Source organism: Arachis ipaensis, chromosome B06 (assembly GCF_000816755.2).
Source record: "Arachis ipaensis cultivar K30076 chromosome B06, Araip1.1, whole genome shotgun sequence".
NCBI classification, from domain to species: Eukaryota; Viridiplantae; Streptophyta; class Magnoliopsida; order Fabales; family Fabaceae; genus Arachis; species Arachis ipaensis.
Genome location: NC_029790.2, coordinates 91,089,904 through 91,096,782, shown reverse-complemented (window position 1 = coordinate 91,096,782; position 6,879 = coordinate 91,089,904). Strand labels below are relative to the sequence as shown.

The 6,879-nt window shown below is 28.1% G+C and overlaps 1 protein-coding gene across 2 annotated transcripts in view; it reads right to left on the bottom strand.

Moving 5' to 3' along the window:
• The window catches only part of LOC107604682 (secoisolariciresinol dehydrogenase-like), a 15,018-nt gene that overhangs the window by 7,722 nt on the left and 417 nt on the right, over window positions 1-6,879 (bottom strand). The gene's annotated exons all lie outside the window — the stretch shown is intronic.

Genomic DNA, 6,879 nt, shown 5'->3' with positions numbered 1-6,879 from the left:
TCATTCTATTTTATTATGAAAAATTTAATTAATTTAAAATTGTGATTATATTTCTTTTAACATGTAATTTTTATTTGTTGAAAATTTGAATTGAAGACTATAGAATTAATGATAAATTTGCTTTTAAAAATATTTGTAGATCATATAAGTGCAGACATCAATAAAAATCTCGATCTAATCCACACATAATTTATTAGATTGAATCGAATATTATTTAAAAAAATAGAAAAATAATCTTTAACCTTTCTTTGAGAAATATCTTTAATTTTGTACTCTTAAAATAAAGTAAAAAATTTAACTAAATTGAAACATAAGTACAAAATTATTGAGAAAGCTAAACCATCAAACTAGTAATTGAATGCAGGGACTAGAGAATAAGAAAGCAGAAAATCAAACAAAACTATAGAACTAGATAAAGGAGACCTGTCAAATTGGAACTAGATCTACATAAAAGAGAAGCAAGAACTAATGATGAACATAGGAAAGCGCACGAGCTTTCGCGCATGGCAAAGAACGAGGTGACGAGCTGAAAACACTACAAGAAAAATATTAAATATCGTCAAAATTTTTGTCGGATTTAACATTGGAAGGTCAAAATTTTTCTCGGATTTAGCATTGGAAGTTAGCGGCAGGATTACGGTGGATTTGGCAATAAATTTGTTGGGTAAAATAGTTATCGACAGATTCTTTTTTCGATGGTAAATTCACCAGTAATAATTAGAGGACAAAAGAAAAAAAATTAGGGAGAATATTACCGACAGATAAATACAATGATAACCTTAATTAGTCCAACGCTACGTTTTGGTCACTCGCAAAGTGTTATCAATGGTAATATTCGCCCTAAATTTGAATCTCAAACCCACTCCGCCTCATTTTTTCGAACTACTCTTTCTCTCTTTCTCTCCCCCAAGCTACCTCTGCCAGCCCCTCTGCTAGCGTCGGCGACCACCACCAACATCCAAAGACAGCGTGGACTCGACTGATGCTCCTTGCACCGCTTTTGTCGCTTTGTCGCCGCCATTTTTGTTGCTCTCGCACACTGCTGCCGCCACTTTCCCTTTGTCGCCGGAACTGCCTCCTTCCTCCCTCTAGTAGGTTGTCCTCTCTCTCCCTCTCCCTATTTTTTTTTGTAATTTATTTAAATAAACTCTAATGGCGCAAAATGAAAACCTAAACCCATCGTGTATGCTTCTCACCAAAAGTTCTATTTTGCTGAGCCTTTGTTCGTGTTGTTGTTGCACATCTTTTTAATTTTTTCTCATCAGAAACTCTGTTCACTAGTTGCTGTTGCTACTGGTTGTGTCGCTGACACTCCTACTTGTTGTTTGTGTTATTGTTTTAGCTCCCCATAAGTGTCTATTTTTTCTTTCTTCCACAGTTGTCCCAAAAGTATGACCTTGTCACTTTTGGTGAATTGCTTTTGTTTGAGATTTATGACTATGATAACAATTTTAGATTTTGTGGATATTTTGAGAATCAAAAGAAAAAAGAATTGGTTTCATAAATCTGAAATTATTTGGCGCACAAATGGGTTTTGTCCATGGTTTGTGTAAAATAACATTGTATTTGTATGTTGATTTATAAAATCACACTCTTAAATGAAATGGTTATCTTTTTTATGCCTTCCTTTTTGAATTAATTAGGCAATGCTCACTCTTCAGCATTTATGTTTTAAATTTGAAGGTGTGAATTTAACTTTGTTAAAAGAATAGCTACTTGAAATGAAGTTTAATTAAGCAATGCTTACATACTCTCTGACATTTATTTAATTTCTTTCAAAAGAAGGAAGAATTGATGGTATCTTTATCGATGATGCACAAGGTAGTGTTACTTATATTGCAAATATATAATGCTAGTTCACCCTTGTAGCTATCAATTTGCCATTGCCATTCAAAGAATCTGTAGATCAATTTTATTGTTACCAGAGCTATTTGTAGCCAATTTTATATTTTAAAGTTTCTGCATAATTTACCATTCACTTGTATTACACTCAGGGTTTAAGATTGAATATTTTATTGAACTATACTCTTGAGATATGCATCCTATTCTAAAATTGTATGCTTACAAAATCCATTTTCATTCTTTTTTGTTAGATTATTTTTTAGGTAAAAAAGCTACAATATAAAAAAATATTGAATTATTATAATGTGCTAAAGTAATCAGTTATGTGCATATATCATGAACATAATGCACTTATCCATTTTTGGCCATGCTCAATGATTTTCAAATATTGTTTATTTTATAATTTGTTGAGACTGGAACTAAACTATTTGGTTTTTCTTTTTCTTCAGGTTCAAGCTATGAAGAAGTTTGATGACATGCTTTCAAATGTCAGATTCCATTCTTGAGAGATTGTTTTTGTTGCCTTGTTCATGATGTTATGATTGGAATGTTAAATTTTTTATATAAAAATTTTCTTGCTCCCAATAACTTTAGTATTAGTTTCTCTTGAATATCTATAGGGTGAGATACTACAAATTTAGATAAATCATTAGTATCTACATATAATTTCTATTTGCTCATAGCGATGTTATGCAATTGCATCACAAATTGCTGTAATGATTATGAGATTATTGATAATGAAATTTTTATTGAATATGAATTGGTGTTTGATTTAATTATTATATTGGCTTAATTTATGATAATGTATGGTTGATGTTATAGACGATAAATTAGTTAATTGTTAGTATTAAAAAAAAAGAGTTAAGTTTACTGGCGGATTTACCGTCGGTTAAATCCACCGATAGTTATTAATTAAATTATTAGCAAATAATATATTGCCATCGAATTTACCGAGGAATAAATTCGACGGCAAATAATTACCGGCAGAAAATATCCGTCGATAATTAGCGGCGGACAAAAAAATTCACCGGTAAATAATTATCGAAGAGGTTTATTTCGTCGAATTTAATCTGTCGCTAAATCTGATAATAAACAGATTATCATAAGATTTTTTTGGTAAATCCACCAATAAATTCGATAGTATCCAATAATTTTCTTGTAGCAAAAAACTGAAGAAGTGAAGGATAGAAAAGCAGAGAACTAGCGATGAACATAAAAAAGCAGCAAGCTATGAAAACTGAGAGTGAGGAATCTTCAACTTCTTTGGAGGAACCGATCGAGGAAGAGGAGTGAGGAATGAGCAACACCAATGACAAGCAACACTCTGGCATGGCTGCAACAGAGAATTGGCGATGGTATCGTTGAGGACGGAAGAGAAGAAGTGATGTGAAGAAAGTGCAATCGAAATAGGAGGAGAGGAGAAATAGGTTTTATATTGTATATATATTTTTATTTACATTGTTTATTTAAATTTACGGATTGAATTCGTAGATATTATCTAAAATTTGTTATTCATTCTTACTTATCTGCGGATCAAATTAGAGTCGATCTGATAAATTTACAAATCAGATCATATATGTAAATTTTAAATAGGATACAAATAAATACTATAAATCATGCATATTAGATGTAAATTTACATAAAATTATTTTCTTCTTTGTAATTGTAGGAAGCTAAGCAATGCAATAATGCTCTTATAATTTCGGAAATTTGAGTAATTAAATTTATTCTTTCTTTTAATAAATAGAATTGTCAAAGTTTAAATTTGTATCATTCTCCCCACAAATTAAACTAAGCTGCTTACCGTTTATTCCACAACTTTCCAATCCAATGCTGGTAAAGTTAATTTAATAATTTAAATCAGTTCCATTATTAAAATTTATTTAATTAATCTGACATAACCTCGATCATCACAACCGAGTGTTTTCTATATGTCACTCATCACTACCTACAACATGTTCAGTTGTTCACAATTATCAAAGTAATACAATACAATATAGTTTGCAGCCGCTGTGCGGACCAAGAAATATGAGAAAGATGGAATATTATATTAAAAAATGCTTTAGTGCTTATAAAAGTTTACTTAATCTATTTAAGAATAAAAATAGAGTAAGGTGAAATTCATCTCTTTATTTTTGAATTACATGAGTAAATGTTAACATTAGGATAGAGGAAAGAATGTACTGGGACTAACACCTACTTAACAGAATCACGAAAACTAAAAAGTTTAAAAGAAAAAAAATACTCCATCATTAGGTATAATCCCAAACCCAAATCATTAGTACGAAATAGATACTATTTAAATTCTTTTTATCATAAAAAGTTTTTAGTTATTACAAAAAATAAAAAAATATCCTTCTCTTTTTTATTTATAAAATATATATTTTTTATGAAATNTTTTTGTTAAAACTTACAAGGAGGCCACTCAGATAAATACGTTTAAAACGTCTTTTTTTAAAGATGTTTTCATGTTGTGTTTTAATTGGTTTCTGTATAATTTATTTGGTGTTCTTCATCACATATTATTAAATTCCTCAAAAGATTTTTTTTCCAGAAACAATAAAAAATATTTAATTTGGACTAAAACAAAAAAGATAATAAATTAACTATTAGATTTTTTTAAAAGATTATTTACCATAACTATAAACACCCCTAACTACTACTATAGGTTCATTGTTGCAAAAGAATGCTTCTTTTATTATAAACCATTATTAGATCTTAATTACCATTAAAATAACTTAATTGTCAACAAAGAGATAATACTTATTGGTCTCTGAAATTATGTTCGTATTTGAATCCATACTTGTAAAAACTGGATCGGCTGGTTCGACCGAAAAACTAGTGAACTGGACTAGAACCGAACCCTAGTTCGGTTCGATTTACTCCTTGGACCGTTTAAGAAATAAAACCGGTGCAAACCGATAAGAACCGGTGTAAATCGGTCTAACCGAACTGGTCAACTTGAAAATTTTTTTAAAATGTCTCCACAAGCTCGAACCAAGAACCTTGGAGCAAAAGCAACCTCTACTTGCCACTTAGCCATTGCACTTTTGAATAATATATTTGACAAATACTAATTATATAGTATACATAAATATCTAATTTAATTTAATTTTTGTTTTTTCTATTTTTAAAATTAATTATATTTTAATTATATACCATTATTAATATAAATATAAATTTTACTAAAAATTTATTAATTTACTTGATCTATTTTATTGCTAGTATTGTGATTAAGGTTATTTGTTTTGATGATAGTGTTAAAATCTACTGATATTATAGTTAGATGATAGGCTTTGTGAATTAATTATTTTTTTTATTGTGTCAAAATAAGATACTATTGTAGTATTAAAATTTTATGATTTTTTTATATTAGTTATTTTTAGAAGTTGAGACTTGATTCTTCATAAAATGTTAGTGAAGATATGTATTTAAAATTTTAATTTTAAGTTTTTAACTATTTTATATTTTATATTTACGTGAGACCGGTTTTATCAGTTCAACCAGTGATTTATCGGTTGAACCAATAAACCAATGAACCAGTAGCTTGACCGGTTCGATCACTGGTTCAGTTCTAACAACTATGTTTCAATATAATTTCAAAAATTTCGATTTACTCAATTTAGTCTCCCAACTTAATAGTTATAACTCACATTGGTTCCTAATCTTATTTTTGTCATTGTCTCACAAAATCGTTAACGACATGCTGAGATGGACTAACGACTGTTACATTATACATTTTAGCGACTGTTTGATGTGATAATTGAAATTTTTTTACCTTATTTTTTTTTTCAATTAAACACTTAAAACCCTAATATGAGTCACGGATACCTAAGTTAAAAAATCAAACTAAGTAAATTTAAACTTTAAAAATCAGATTAAAGCTCGAACATAACTTCAAAACAGAACTTTAACTTATGTAGTGATTAATTTAAATGAGAATCAAATAAATCAAAATTCAACATAATTTTTATTAATGTTTTCAAATTCGAAATTTCTATACCAAAATTAACTAGAATTTTTTTTTAAATTAAAAATTTAATGAAATAGTGACTTTAATTATCTTAACCAATCTCCTAATTAATTACTTTTATGTCTTAGAAAAATTGTATATGAGAAGAAAATAATTAATTTGTCTACTTTAATAAATAGTTATTTTACTAAAATGAAAGAAACTATCTTTGTGATATATTTTTTATGTAAATAATCTTTTAAAAAAAGAAAATCTAATAGTTAATTTATTACCTTTTTTGTTTTAGTCTAAATTAAATATTTTTTATTATTTCTGGAAAGAAAATCTTTTGAGGAATTCAATAATATGTGATGAGGAACACCGAATAAATTATACAGAAACCAATTAAAACACAACATAAAAATATCTTTAAAAAAAGACGTTTTAGGTGTATTTATTTGAGTGGCCTTCAACTTCCAATCAAACGGCTGTTATTGCTAGAGTCTTGTAATATACATGAGTCATGAGGGGAAACAATTAAATGAGGAATACGACAAAGTAGGATCTTGCTATCGACAGGAAAAGAGTTGGAATCTCACCGAGGTGCCTAAATTGACACACCAAATTGATAAAAAGAAATCATTTTTGGAATAATGAAATTGAATTAAGCAGCGGTATCAACTTGTCGCAAATTAATTTTAGAATGGGAAAGAAAGTGGTGTAACACATCGTTTTTGGGTCATGGTGGATTTTACAAAAAGTTGTTGAATTTAATGAATAAGACTAATGTTAAAAATGGTCCTAAGATTTTTATAGAGTGATTTTTGGTTGGATTAAATTAAAAAACTGTTATAATGTTGCATATCACTATTATACAATTAGTACTCTTCAAATTCAATTTTTTAAGGATTTTTAAAAAATAAAGTTTGAGAATAAAACAAAATTTAAAGTTGTAGATTTTAAGAAGAATTATATAAAACGATATAAAAAGAAGTTCTTTTAATTCCATTTTTAATTCTCTTTTAAGATTAATTATAAAAGAATTTATTGAGTGCACTGTAAATAAAAAAATAGATGTAAATTGA